This window comes from Bemisia tabaci, chromosome 5 (genome assembly GCF_918797505.1).
Source record: "Bemisia tabaci chromosome 5, PGI_BMITA_v3".
NCBI lineage: Eukaryota > Metazoa > Arthropoda > Insecta > Hemiptera > Aleyrodidae > Bemisia > Bemisia tabaci.
In genome coordinates, this window is record NC_092797.1 from 47,820,032 (window position 1) to 47,836,062 (window position 16,031).

The window sequence follows — 16,031 nt, forward strand, 5'->3', positions numbered from 1 at the left end:
GATGAAACTGATAGACAAAGAGATAGACAAAAAAGACATCGGTAGCGGAGCAATCCTAATGGTTGAAATGGGGGGTTCTCATGGACTGAGGGGGAACATGGTGGACTAACTGAAGGGTCTCATGTCGGTTACCGTTCAATCTATCACCTAACTACTTCGTCCATCGCAACCACCCGCTTCCTCCAGTGGGAGTCCTCCAAATCCTTTTTGTCTTCTTTGTCTATAGCTTTGTCCATAAATTTCAAAAATCAGCCCACAGGACTACGACAGAAGATCATCTGCCCTGAATAAACAGAATCACAATCTCAACTAAATTCCTGGCTGATTTCGGCGCCATTTATAAGGGTAGTTAAACCAAACAGAGATAGGGTTGATCCAATCACACTTTCGGTTGACTCAACCGTGCCTTGGCTGGTGTAGCTTCTCTTATAACTGGCGCCAAAATCAGAGAAGAGTATGCGTGGGATTGCAATACTCTTCATCCGTCGTACCGACACGTTTACATGTAAAGTAAATGGAAAAATTAGGATGACGTTTCTTCCGTCACGGTCTAGAAGTAAGGAAACTTAATTGGCGTGGAACCTATTTAGGATGGAACGCGTCTTCGAATTCCATTTTTTAACATTTATTCTCCCTCATTCCTACCCCGTTTTCGAGATGCGAAATTCGTAGATGTTCGCTGGAGAGGGAACGCAGATTGATGTCATTATAGCGGGTCAGAAACCATAGTCACATGAACATATATCATGTGGCCATATGGTCATTAAGTATCGCAGAAGGGAGCTGCCAATTCCTCATTTTATTAATGTTAATAAAATTGTAAGGTTTTTAACGAGATTGGAACTACGTTAAAAGATTAAATTAAAGAGCATAATTGATCAAAATCTAACCAAAAAGTTTATACAAACAAATTTGAAAAACTTGCATATTCATCTGACTTTTTCCAGGCCTGGCTGACTTCTTTACGGCGCAAGATTTTGACACATTTTCTGAAGACCTCCGTAATTTAGAAACTGAAGATTATCTCCTTAAAGTCCGAAAGTTATTCATACCCTTCATTTAAAATCATCGGAAGAACCTTTGGGCCTTTAGGATTTTTTTACAGTGAAGATCCAAGTGTAAGCGGCTAATTTTATTTCGTTGGACTCGTGCCTGATTCCTGAGATGAGAGCTTTAGAGAGAGGAAGAGAGAGAGAGAGTTGAGTCCATTATGACGCTGTTCTGATCATTTGACGTTCTTTTCACGCCCTTATACGGGGATGCATAACGGCCCATACGCAGAGGCATAAAATGCAACGTCAACGTCAACAGTCGGCAGATGCACCGATTATCTTCTCTCACGGCCGCTGAAATTCGCTTGCGTCACCGGCCAAAGTGACCGCTGCTCCGATGACTTGGCGAATTTAATACTGAAATGACAGAGCCAAAGACAAGATGAACAGCATTAACTTATGACACTTAAGGTTGCGAGGTAACAGGGAGAGTGCCAGCATTGGCGCCTGCTTAAAGGACATATTCCACTCTTGCGTGGATAAACGTTTTGATGGCTTGCGCGGACTAATTTATGGTAATCTACGACGGACGAGGGGTTCGTTTTTAACGGCACAATTGCTAAAAATTATCTTCGAAATATGAAGATTAATATCCGTAATAAAACAAGTCTCGCGAAAGTTTAGGACTGTCGTAAAACAGTCTAAGCATCGGCGGCATTATTTGCGAACGAGGCATTATATTTATCGACGTTTTTTTTTTGGCGTCATTATCCTCATCAACGCGGAAGGTTACTGGACACGACTTAACAATTTTAGGAACCTAAGAAATACTGCAATGAGACAAAAGTCATTTTAGCGGTATTGAGACAATATTTTGATCATGATTTCTATCTTCTTACTGCCCCTACTATTACTACCCGGCTGCACTCGACACTCGAGAACTCTTAATCTTCCGGTGCAAAAATTTCGCCGCAAAGAACGAACTATTCACCGCAAAATTCTGGTTACGTACGTTGCCGGGGAGAAGAATTCAGTACACAGAGAGGTACCGAGAAATACGGTCTTACTCGACGGAATCCTCGGGACCTACTTAAACTCTGCATTTCGAGTGTTATCTACATTTAGTACCTTGAATTATGGTTTAAAAAGTCATACATGATTTTTGAAAAATTACGACAGTCAACTTTGATTGGCAAATTGAGTTTGTTCAGTTTCGTGAGTTGTCGTTGCCAAATGTCTCATATATCAAAACAGTCGTTCGCGTATTATTCAAATTATAGAATAAAAGAGACTACGCCAACAGAGGCGCAAGCAGCCACCGCACCGCACCGTTTTCTTAACTTCGAAGCGAAACCACTTCCAAGTTTTGCTTACGTCTGGGATACGTCAACTTTTTAATGCTAAATGCTTCATTCAAATAAAGATTCAACGATCCTTCATTCAACGTACTCAGAATCCTGCACCAGCCAGCAGCCACACACTGGAAAAAAAAAAACACATTGGATCTAGAGTCCAGACTCTTAAAAACATCGACAAGAAAAAATACTCTTGATTCAATCAAATGTAAGCTTATATCAAGAACCAAGTCTCTTAATTTGAGCGGATTTTCTTTTGATTTAAGCTTATATCTGATTGAATCAAAAGTCCTTTTTCTTGTCAATGTTTTCAAGAATTTGGACTCCAGAACCAATGTGTTTTTTTTTCCAGTGCAGTAGTATTATTTAACTGGGAGATCACCAAAAATAAAGGATAAAAGAGAATATATTCAAGTTTAATGCTGATGTCGCCTTCTTATGAGGGGATTTCTAAGTTTAGCTTATTTGTCAAAGTCACATATCTGGGAAAAATTGCCCAAAAACTACGATCTCGGAAAAAATCCTTGCGAAAAGTTCGGGCCGAGCCTCCGCCTACAGCCTCGCCCGCGTCTCGCTTTTCTGGGCGTCTGGTTCCGTTTCGGAAGGAGTCTCCGAAAAACGGAACTCTTTCTCGGGGCGCGGAGCACGTGAGCGCGCGAATCGGATTCGCGAAGCCGAAGACAGGGCGAGCGGAGCAGGTGAATAAATCATGTGTTTCTTGCGTGCTTTAATACATATGTATGAAACCGTTTCGGAATCTTTAAAACTTGAGCGCGCCATAAATTCCGGCTCCGAATGCACCGACTCTTCCCTCCCGACTCAATCTGCTCCGGGATTATTCTCCTATGCAAAATAGATTACAGCGATTATTACGGCGCGGAGAGCAGCGCCGTCGAACCTGCATTCAACAGATCTCGTGATACGGGAGGTGTGCGCTGCGAGGCCTTCCTACGGAGAAACATCTTATCCTCACTCGAAAGTTGCCGAATTTCTTTCGAGAAGAAATGTTAGTTCCCTAAATTCTGTAAAAAGTTGAATTTTTTGTAATTTTCTAGATCTAACATTTTTAAATCTACTTGGTCCTTCCTGACCTAGGAACAAACCTTTCACGTGATTTTCATTTCTTCATTTATAGTTGCTTTATAATACCTCCTCATAATTTTGGATGCTATCAGGGTCTTACACTGGAAAAAAAAAACACATTAGGTTTAGAGTCCAGACTGTTTAAAACATCGACAAGAAAAAGTACTCTTGATTCAATCAGAATCTAGCTTAAATCAAGAACCAAGCCTCTTAATCTAAGCGGGTTTCGTTTTGCTTCAAGCAAAAATCCAATTGAATTAAGAGTATTTTTTCTTGTCAATGTTTTCAAGAGTCTGGACTCTAGATCCAGTGCGTTTTTTTCCAGTGTAACTCCTGAAAAAACACACATCAATTAATCACAATTTCACTGAATTTCCATTAATTTGGATTTCTCTCTAGATACAAGATTTGTAAGTACTTTGATTATTCCTGACCTTGGAAAAACCCTGCACGTGATTCTCATTTCTACAATTATTATTTTTGTTAACATTGAATCCTCTCATACTTTTGGACGCTTTCAGGGATTAAAGTCCTGAAAAAAGCACATCAATTTATCACAATTGTCATCGGTTCTGGTGATAGCCGACCAATATTGATACGCTACTCAAGATTAACAAAACAAAGAAAAGAAGGGCAATGAGTGAAGCATTAAAGACGCAAGGAGCTTGAGGACAAACCAAATAAACAAATTAAAGTGGTCGCCTCTGATTTTCATCGTATCATTGATGTAATGGCGCAAACGTTTCCCGTGGAGGCATTTCCATTATCCATATGTTCCATTATCTTCTCAGAGAGAAAGAGAGAAAAGGACATTACCGAGCGGAAAACTAGATGATAATATTCCAATTTTCTTATTTGGATTACTTTTTGCAATAAGGAACCACTATTTCCAGCTCATTTTAGAAACAACATATATGCAATTAATTTCCTCATTCAGATACGTGCTTTCATGGAAGAGCCAGAAATAGTGGTTCCTTGTTGCAGAATGTAATCCATTTAAAAATACCTAAACGTATAAGAAATTTGGCAACACCCGATTGGCTACAAGACGTTTTTCCTCAGGATTGCAGTCACTTCACAAACGGAGGCAAATGTAACGAACGGTTGAGAAAAGCCCACAAATCAATACGCTCTCCCGTTTTGACCGGATTCGGTTCGGGGAGCGGACTGGTGCGAGGGGAAGGAGGCGGGCAGTCCAGCAACAGGTGGGAAAATTGATGGATAACGTCCTAGGTTAGGATTCACTTGGGTCACTTCGTCTTGGACTGCATTTTGCAATGAGGAACCACCGTTTCGGAATTGTTTTAGAAACAGCCTACGTATACCATTATGATTCCTACGCGAATACGTGATTTTACAGTTGAGCCAGGATTAGTAATTCCGTATTGCGAAATACAGTCCTCCTATTCGCGACGAAGGGACATTACTGAATTCCGGTGTTGGAAAACTCATCCTATCTATTCAAATTCTTACGAAAATACGGCTCAGTGAGCTGGTTGTTGAAATCCACACGAAACGATACACAAAGAAAACGAACGTCTCTTAAACGAACGTCGGATTCCGATTGATCTCCTATTAAAACCGAGGAAAAAATGTGATAGCAGTAAACGACTTCGATTCTTCAGCGTGGCTAAAATACTGATAGCCGATGACTCTGGCTGAAATGAAGACTTTTTAATAATCGATTCTTCAGAGTGGCTAAAATACTGATAGCCGATGACTCTGGCTTCAATGAAGACTTTTAATAATCGATTCTTCAGAGTGGCTAAAATACTGATAGCCGACGACTCTGGCTGAAATGAAGACTTTTTAATAATCGATTCTTCAGCGTGGCTAAAATACTGGCTGAAATGAAGACTTCAACGCGGCGGAGCTACGACCGGGTGGAAGAGCCCGCGGCGCAGCGGGCGACTAATCTCGGAGCTGGCCTCCTATGATCTTCGGCGGAACACTTGCGCGAATTTGTCCGGCGACGGGCGCGGAGGGGGCGCATAAAAACGGATGAAAAATGGGGCGACGAGAGTGATAATTGCCGGCTCATAACACGTCGTAATTTACCGCTATTGTCGCGGGCGGGTGATGCATCGGGCCCGGGGCCCGCCGAGTGCACATCTCGGGGCTGGCACGGCTCCAGGGCCCGGCCGACGGGGGCGCGGGGCGCTGCGCCCGTCCGGCCTCGGGACCGTTTGACTAATCTCTCATTAGAACCTGTTGCTTTCGGTCGCCCGCACTCGCCGGGCCCCGGGTCTTGCAGCGCGGCGCACGGTAGGCGCGGATACCGCGAGTCCATCCCTCCTTTCATTTCCCCGCAGGAAATGACCCTCTGGGAGTTATTCATCCGCCAGCGCATTCGGATAGCGATTTCCCGTACTGTCGACCGAAGTAAAAATGCCGTATCTCCATTCGACAATTTTCTCATTTTTTTCTAACAACATACTGCAGACAGCGATTCTGCGTACTGTCGACCACAGTAAAAACGCCGTATCTCCATTCGACAATTTTCCGATGTTTTCTGACAACATACTCACAGCGATTTCGCGTACTGTCGACCACAGTAAAAACGCCGTATCTCCATTCGACAATTTTCCGATGTTTTCTGACAACATACTCACAGCGATTCTGCGTACTGTCGACCACAGTAAAAACGCCGTATCTCCATTCGACAATTTTCCGATGTTTTCTGACAACATACTCACAGCGATTCTGCGTACTGTCGACCACAGTAAAAACGCCGTATATCCATTCGACAAATTTCCGATTTTTTCTAACAACATACTGTTTAACAAGAAAACAAGCAAATATTCATCCTTCATTTTTTCGAGTCGATTGTGGGATGCCTTTAGAAACTCAAAATTACAAAATGAAGCTTTGGATTTTCTTGTATTGGAGCGATATGTATGGAAGAAAAATACAGAAGCTGTAACGGGAGTTTATGCTGTGGACGGCAACTAAAGAAACGTAGCTTATCAATCTCTTGCTTATCAATACAAACACCAATCTGCAACTAGTTATGTGAAAGAACGGCAAATGTTGATATGACATCCGCCTTTTGTACATATAACACAGCATTTGTCTGATTTCCAACTCGAGAATTGAGATCGGAGTCTAAACATTTGCACATTTGCTTCTGAGGGTTCGTGCAGTCAACAAAGCTGTTTTCCCTAAAAACCGCGTCATCCGTCGTTTTCCAGATACGGCTTTATACATAAATCACTGCTAATGCTTCAAACCGTTCTTTACAAGAAAAAAAAAATTGGGGGGCGGGGGGGTTGAAAATTTCACTGATGAGCTTAAAATGTTTTTTTTTTATCGCTTCAACCACTAGTAAGGCCCACTCGATATTATACATTGCTCATGCGTAGCCGCCTTGAGTTGTTCTCTATTACACAATCTGTGCCCAAAAAATGGAGGGCGGGGGGGGGGGGGGGGTTTGAAAATTTTACTGATGAGCTTAAAATGATTTTTGTTCGCTTCAACCACTATAAAGGCCCACTGAATATTATGCATTTCTCAAGCGTAGCCCCCTTGAGTTGTTCTCTATTACACAATCTGTGCCCAAAAAATGGGGGGCGGGGGGGTTGAAAATTTTTCTGATGAGCTTAAAATGGTTTTTGTTCGCTTCAACCACTATTGAGACCCACTGAATATTATGCATTTCTCATGCGTAGCCCCCTTGAGTTGTTCTCTATTACACAATCTGTGCCCATTGTGTGATGCGGGAAGGGGGGGCTGTCGCCGTGGGTGCCCCGTTGTAGGGGGGCGAGGGGGCACGGAGGCTCCTTGCCACGCGGGGACCCTTCCGCGCAACGTTTCAATTTACCGGAGGAATGCATCTCGTGCTCGGGCCCGGGTCGGTCACCGTGGCCGGGATCTCTTCTCGCGCCTTCCCCGCTGCATTTCCGCGAGCTGACCGTAACCTCGCACAACTGCCACGCGGGATTCTCCGTCTCGTCGACGGATGCATCCGAAATAAAAAATCAAGGTTTCGCGCCTCGGACGATGGCCAAAATGCGGTGATGATCGAACTGCAGTATTGGTGGATCCTCCTGGAGTTCTCCAATTCCTGAGAGTATAGTAATTTCTAATTTTGTCGTTTTTGTCAGTATAAGAGACAGCACCTTTAATTGGTCGAGTAAAGAGAGGAACGGAACACGCAATTTGGCCTGGAATGTCGCGGCGCAGAGAGCAATGATGACGAGGACTTAAGATGAAAAGGAGAAGCCCTCGACGCGGCGGCGGTCGGCATGTAACACGTATTAGCGCCTACAAGACTGCATGAATACTTCACGCATTGCGTTACAAGACTGCATGAATACCGCACGCATTGCGTCAAACACAGTGCGTTCAGCAGCAGTCTGTGTGAAACGCATAGCGCCTACAAGACTGTAGGAATGCTTCACGCATTGCGCCAAACACAGTGCGGTCAGTTTGTTCTTTCATATATTTTTTTCGTTCATTTCTTAGAAATAGAAGGCCTCGTCCAGACAGATAGGTTTACGGAACTTAATTTTCGCGCAAAGTTCCGTGAACTTTTGCTGTAATGTTGACAGGGCTTGCAAAAAATGCGTCTAACACGAGTAAACAAAACGCGTCTTATACACTCCTCACCGCTGCACGTTCACTTGATGGTTTTTATTGATGTTTCAAAACGAATGAGAATAAGGGGGCGGCAAAATACAGGCGGCCCATCCATGGGCGGCAAGTAGGTAAATCCGGCCCTGCTTGTTTGTGTAAATGCCAGATTGGTAAAAAGACATGGTTAGAAATAGTTTTCAGGGAAAATTTGTTCTTCAAAACGTCAAACCCACTCATGAATGCAAATAAATGTGACCTGACGAGTTTTCCATGACATTATCGTCATTTTCCCCGACATTCCCAGGTTTAGAGAGCCTGTACTTAGGGTTGCTACAGAATATAGAAAATGAAATTTCCTAACGTTTACCCGATTTCTCTGTCATATTTTAGTGAAATTCCCTGACAATTGAGGATGTGCCGGATGCTTAAAATACATGCTTTGACATTTTCGTCATTTTCCCCGACAGTCCCAGGTTCAAAGAGCCTATTCTTAGGGTTGCTGCAGAACGACGAAAATGAAATTTCCTAACGTTTACCCGATTTCTCTATGTCATATTTTAATAAAATCCCAGGCAATTGAGGATGTGCCGGATGCTTAAAAATACATGCTTTGAAAACGTTTTCGGGCACCATTTGTTGTTCGAAACGTCAAACCGATTCTAGAGAGGAATTGAATGTCACTTCACTAATTTTTCCTGACATTTCCAGGTTTTCCCTGACTTTTTAAAATTCCCTGACATTTTCCCTGACTGTGGCAACCACCTTACGTCAGAGGAGCGACAATTGGACCGCGTTAAACAGAAAGGAACCAAGCCACATCAGCTACTGCCAAATATAATCGGGCAATTTAATTTTTCAGATGAAAATGGTTGTGCGGATTTTTGTGAAAATTCCACTGAATTTTCTCCATAATACAAAGCAAATTCCTTAACATTTTCAAAGGAATCTGCGCAGACGATCTCTCGTAAAAAATGAAATCACCCTGTTAAATTCGGCAATAGCTAATGTGGCTTGGTTCCTTTCTGTTTAGCGCGGTCCAATTCTGACTCGCGGGTTCTTTTTCCCGCCACAGCAGCTTGGAACTTGGAAGTGAGACATCCGAGAAGGCGGGGGCGGGCTGGGCGCGACACAACGGGTACAAGTAGAAAGTTCGGTGGCATTTTGTCGGTGGGTCCCGGTTCGGGGTCCGTGTGAAAAGGTCGCGGCGGGCACTTGTGTTTGTCGTTGCCCCCCCCCCCCCGGGGGGGGGGGGGGGGGGGGGCGGCGGCTGCGGTGTCAAGAAGTCCGAGTCGGACACGGAGTCATTATTTCACGGCGGACAGGGGCCGAGTCAGAGTCAGAGTCAAGAGTCCGCGCCCGAGAATAGCCCAGATGACCGATTGCGAATACGCCGGACCCCGGAGCCCCGGACCCAGGCTCCCACTGCTAAGGAAGAACGCCGTATCAACATTCCAGAGTTGCCACATTCCCTTCGTTGAAATGTTTATTTTGGAGACATATTATGAATATTTTTCCTTGAAATTTGCAATCACTATACGTAGATCAAATCACCAACAAAATGGAGATGTTGCATGTGTGAGGAATTAGCGATTTTACTGTTGATTCTTATGTAAAAGTTCGCGAGAAACACGATGATGCCACTGGTTTTCTCAGAAATCAACTCCCAAGCTCAGAAAAAGCTCTCAAGTTGAGGCCAAAATGGAGGGGATATCCCACGCTATCCTGAGAGTCCACCTCTACATCAAGACAAACTCCCCATGCAAAGATAGGGAGCAAATACATTGACAGAGCTGCCACTTTATTTGGGGACTCTAAAACTGAAAACACGGCAACCCTGCTAATGTATTTGTTCCCTATCTTTGCATGGAGAGTTTGGCTTGATGTAGCGGTGGACTCTCAGGATAGCGTGGGATATCCCCTGCATTTTGGCCTCAACTTGAGAGCTTTTTTTGAGCTTGGGAGTTGATTTCAGAGAAAGCCAGTAGCTATTTGCCGATGAAATTTGGCAAGAACACCTGAAGGCTCATACGGCGTTTTTCCTCAGCACGGCGGCATGGACCCGGGGCCCGCAACCTGCTAACCACGTTGCCGCGGCTCCTGAATCCGCTCCTTGAATTAACTTCAACTTCATTAAGGATGATTTAGGTCACTGGGCATTGTGTGGTAATAGCAGTCGATATAGCGTAATGAGTCAAGTGGCAAAATAAGCAACATTAGCACAAAAATAGTTTACATAGAGCAGAAAAATAGTTTACATGGAGCAGAAAAATTCTTTTTCAGGTAAAAATACTTCTCGGCGGCAAATTTAAGATTGGTTTCGTTTTTTCTTTATTTTTTCTTTCAGCGTGTGTTGGATAATCCCATCTGAACAATGCGGAGCGGGTAAATTTCACCGGAAAATGGGCAATACAGATCGCCGCAGAATCGCGGCAAAGAACTTGCAACATGATTCGGACTGCGGGCTTTCTTCAGTTTCCATAGAATACATTCGGAGGAACTATGCACTCAAGCCAGGGCGACCCATGATACCTGGGATACTGCTTCGCTTCATCGAAGTCTCGATGGATCGAAATAGTGTCTCGAAAATGCTCTCGATTATCCTAAGCGTCCTGCTCGAAGTTCGAAGCATTGCGACCGCGGAGCTTGGTCCATACCCTGAAGAGTTGAAAGAACTCCGTCCGAACTCCCGAGGATTTGCAAGTCATCGTTCCACTAGCGCGGATGCCTGATTTTCAGTGGCGTGGCGTGAATTACGATGTATCGATTGTTGCGCCATTTAAACCTATGGTAAAGAATCGATTACTAAGGTGTTCGCTGCGAACACCCTGATAATCGACCTTTTTTCATAGGTTTGAGTGGCGTATCAATCGATATATCGCAAAGCACGCCACGCCACTGCTGATTTTGATTCCGTGCACGGGGTTGGGCAGCTTTGACCGGTCGGCGAGTTCCCGTTGAAACATGAAGTTGACCCTGCCATGCCACTTAGCGATGATATTTCCGTCACAAGTTGGATCAAGATAAGGGACCGCGCACCGTTGAGTATCGGCATCCCTGTTTATCCCTCATTAACCTTGTGGGTAGAAGAGGGTTGTGTAGGCCTTGAAAACTGCGCATTGCTGATGTTCATACATACAACTAGAAGTATTTCCGCCAAACGGAACTAGGTGCATTGAGACATGAGCCCCGAGACCCATATGAATACATGCATAACCGGGCTCACAACATAGTGCACATAGTTCCGTGAGGCAAAAATGCGTTCAACTATATGTTGCGTGCGATCAAAGGTTTACGATACTTTTTCAGCACTAGCGCTGCCGTACTGAGGAAAAGCGCCGTATGACCACTCGAGGTTGTCAAATTAACCTGGATAAAACGTGTATTTTTGGGAAAAGTTATGCAAATTCAAGTTGAAAAAAAAGGGAAGAAGTTCCTTTTTTCAATTTTAAAAGTCCATGCTTTGTTCTCGAAGTAGTAGATTTTTGACGCGCAGTTTTGAACTTACCAATCCATTAAGATGGTCTTGTTTGTTTTCGTTATTTTTTCAAACTCTCTCTAGCTTCCTGCGTTTTGCAATACTTGTTTTTTCAGGTAAAGAGGGTTATACAAAAGTCACGTACCACTGGCCATAACTTTAGTTCTAATAATGATATCGATTAGCGGTTAAAGACGCGTTTCCTCATATCAAGGGGGAAACGTTTTATAGGTAGTTTCTAGTTTTAGATCCCTTCGGGGGCGAGGGGTACTTCAAAAATTTCAAATGGCCACCCCCCTCATGGCCAGTGGTGCGTGACTTTTGAATAACCCTGAATTTACGTAGTGGCATACGTGAAGAAAAGAGGGATTGCATGTTTTCATTTAATGTTGCTATGCCCTTGTATTGCAGGGGGACATATGTGCACACGAGGGCAGATCTCAGCTCAAATGAGATACAATTAGGCGGCGGGTCTCGTCGGTTTTGAATTAATTTCACCTCGATGATCCAAGGAGCGCGCGATCCATAAAACCACGGGTAACGGTCCACGAGTGGTCACCCACTTTTCAAGATCTCGAAGCGGAGTGCGATTCATTGATGGGGTCGATACCGGACTAAGCTTTCAATCCCATTGACTCGATCATTCGGGAATCAATATAAGATTGATTCCACGGAGTAACTGATTGATTCTTCCTCATCAGGAAAAGAAAGGTTTTGTTTTAGCAGAAGGCGTACCCTGAGGCACGGAGTTACTATCGTTTATGTCGAGTGAAGCAACGCGTATCGCTTCACTCCCGTGTTTTTTCGGTAAGCCCTCTTGAAACCACTTAGTAAGTGGCCGGGTAGTGGTCATTTACATGCCCATGCGTGTTTTGGAATGAATGAAACTTTCAACACCTCACATCGCAAGGTCTCTTTTCATTTTCGATTGCCATGGAGGATCAACCATTGTCCTACTTCACAGTGACCACGTTTTGATAGCAATTTGAATCTGAAGGGATTCTTAACAGTTCACAATTCATCGATTGAAATGCCGTTAATTTGTCGTACTCAGTGATAAAAGCTGACTGCGAGACATTCAAGGTAATTTGATGAAAATTAATTTTCTAGGAGGAAAACAAATCTTGAATAACCTACGCCACCCTGTAATAACATTCGTCCTCTTAATTGGTTATCAAAAAGAAAATCATCTCCGTATCGATTCTATATTGATTAGGTCGTTCTTTTCTTGATCGAGTAACATTACTCAGCAGATTATTTACTTCTAACTCCCGATGAAGTACAACTATTTTTAGTAATGTTTCCTTTGAAATTCAACAGTCAAAAATGTATTACATGACGTAATAGATCGTGTGTTCAAATGTAATGATTAATCAAATCATTTCTGAATTAGAACGTTTCCGCCGAGTCTCATCGTACTTCCAACCACCATGCCCTGATCCGCTCGGCCATTCGTAAAAAAATGCCGTGAAGATTCTGAATACTTTTCTTCAATTTTTTTGGCCTTTTTCTCCGAAATTTAATACAAAATGTCGGAAAATTTTATCAGCTAACATGTTTCAAGTCTCAAGTTGTTTGGGTCGAGGATACTTTTTACGGCTAAATATACAACCATTGAAGATGTCTAAAGAGTTGTTATAGTGTTAGCTTATTTACTTGGATCATTTTACTATACTTTTACTGCTCATTCTGTCCTGAATACCTGGTGATTCCCGTTTTTCCAAGTTCCAAGATACCATGCGAAAAAGAAACAAGTGCTACATAAGGATTTTCACGGGCGAACGTTTTATTCGCGTCGAACAGGCAAGCTAGGAACATAATCGCAATACTGCCGAACTAATGAAAAACACCATATTATGAACATTCGGGTATTGGTCAAATTTTTCAAGTTAAAACCTAAATTTTTTTAGAAAAAAATGCATATTTATCCTTGAAACATTCAGAAACTTTAGATTAAACTGCGAGCAGGATGGTCTGAAAAATCTGGCGAAATATATTCACAATTTTCTTAGTAAATTCGTGATTTATCAACGGAAATTTAGGAGCGTCTGAGGGCTCATACGGTGTTCTTCTCAGCACGGCAGAACAGTCGCTGAATCACCCCTCCCTTCCCCCGAACAAAGGTACATGTAAGCCCGTTCTCACGATGCCATGAACGTCATCTCTGCCACACGACGGATGAGAGCCGTAAGTACATCCTGAAATGAGCTCCGGTGCGGATACGAATAAGAGCTGACCGCGGCTCACATTCGATGGCACTTACGATTCTCTTCCGTAGTACGGCATATTTTCTCGTGCGTCGTCGGATTGACGTCCGAACGGTCGCCTCCGTCGCATCGATCGGGGATCGGATAGCTCTCAAAGGCTCGGCCGCGCAGCTGGAAACCGCGCGTTGACGTCATCCCGTTGAGTATGATGAATGGCTGCATTGATATCAAAATCGGGAATCCTGTCGAAAAGCGCATCTGACAAGGAGCCGCAGCGGCTGTTTCTCGCCAGGGACTTATTCAGCAGCAACAAGTTCTCGACGGCGTTAAAAGTATTGGATGCCCTGCGACTCACAGAGACTCAAAGCCAGCGGGCGATACGGTGGGGAGGGTTCTAATCCAGCCCCCCCCCCCCCCCCCCGCCACACGGCGGAGAAAATTGGAAATGGGAGGCTAGAAATCTATCAACCGAAGAAAAACGTCCTAGATCCATTGCAGAGTTTACCGTCATCCTCCACACATACACATAGTGCTTCAAAGATCTAATCACTTCTCTAATTTTTTTTTGTTGGTTTATTGGCTTACATACGGTTAATTATTGTCCATAGAAAACCAACACTGGAGAAAAAAAAAAAAAAAAAAAAAAAACTCACATTGGATCTAGAGTCCAGACTCTTGAAAACATTGACAAGAAAAATGCTCTTGATTCAATCGGATTTTTGCTTGAATCAATAATCGAAACGAGATCCGCTTACATTAAGAGGCTTGGTTCTTGATTTAAGCTAGATTCTGATCGAATCAATATATAGTACTTTTTCATGTCGATGTTTTAAAGAGTCTGGACTCTAGATCCAATGTGTTTTTTTTTCCAGTGAAGGGTTAGGCACATACATCCATGCTCAATGCTTTTCAAATTTGCGGGGATTAGAGCCGAGTAGAACACTTCTCTGATTGATTTCTTCGGTTTAGATTTCCGACGAGAGAAAACAATCTCACAGAGACTATTCATGAAACCTTCCTAAAAAAAAATGAAAAATATACGAATCTTTTCGTAGCACGGCAATGGAGTGGTACTTTTTCGCCCCCAAAATGTATTCCCTTTTTTCCCCTTTTTTCTTGTTGCTTCAGCACAGAGGGAGGATTAACTTCGGTAGGGCGATGTGTGCTGCCACCGGTTGGAATATGCAGTTCCAATCAGAGGCGCGAAAATATTCTGATATGCTTAAATTCCCCCTGAACCGAGGCCGCGGCGTCATGATGGGGAAAAAGGAACCTGAAATAGGGAACTTAGATCTTCCGCCACATTGTTATCTATTTTGGTTTATTCTGTCGGGATTGCCTATTTTTATCGGAGTTAATCAAATTTAAAGAAAAACTAATATTTGTGTTTACTATGTGGCCAATCGCAGTTCCCTCTGGCACCCAGCCACCTTCGCAGAATTTTTTGAAAGAACCGACTATAAGTTGGTGCGCCACCTTATTTCACAAAAACATTCCTTATACTCGCCAGTTGATCCGGGATTCCTGGTAAAATTCGGCAGGGGCCGACTAAAACAACGCGTTCAGCAACAACGGGCCAGAGGTGAGTTATCCGTCGACGAAATCTACAAGGGTGTTGGTAAATTAACACTGATCAGCGGCGACGAAACACCTCCGCTTCAGGAATCAAGTGATAATGATTCCTCTGACATCTTTTTTCCGAAGCCAACAAGAGGTGATAGACCAAAGGCAGCGTCAACACCCCTAAAGAAGAAGCAACGAACAAGGCAGGAACCACCAACCAAGGAAGCATCAACAAAGGAACCACCAACGAAAGAGCCACCGACGGCGGAACCAACATCCCAGAAACGAACTGAAAAGGAAGCAGTAGGTAAGAAATCGTTTTCTCTTATAATAAAGTCATAATAAGACTACGGAGATACTAAACGCATTACAGGAGAAATTTTTATTCAGGGAGGAAATTGTGTATCTTGCCGCCTTTCCATAATATTATTACCGTTTAAGAAGAAATCATATTTTCACGGAAATAAACGTTTCAATAAGGGAATCCATTTAGAAATCATCAATCGACTTTAATGTGAATTACTGTCAATGAATTTATAGACTTCCAACTTAAATTTGTGATTCTCTGTCCATTATGTAACCCCTGTTCAAAATGAGTATTAGAATATTTTATGTAAATTGGTATCTATCCCTCCGATCCATGATAATGGCCCAACTCATTTTACAAAATGGGGGAAAATAGTCTACAATCTGAAATAGTAATTCTCCTTCCTCTCATGTTTCAGATTCGGGGCCCCTATCGTTGGCGGCACTATCACAAATTGCAACTCTGGTCTCAAAT

General features: G+C 43.2%; 1 protein-coding gene across 5 annotated transcripts in view; it reads right to left on the reverse strand.

Annotated features, from left to right (window-relative positions):
- LOC109030941 (monocarboxylate transporter 2) overlaps nucleotides 1-16,031 on the reverse strand; it is a 650,400-nt gene that overhangs the window by 295,561 nt on the left and 338,808 nt on the right. The window lies entirely within an intron of this gene.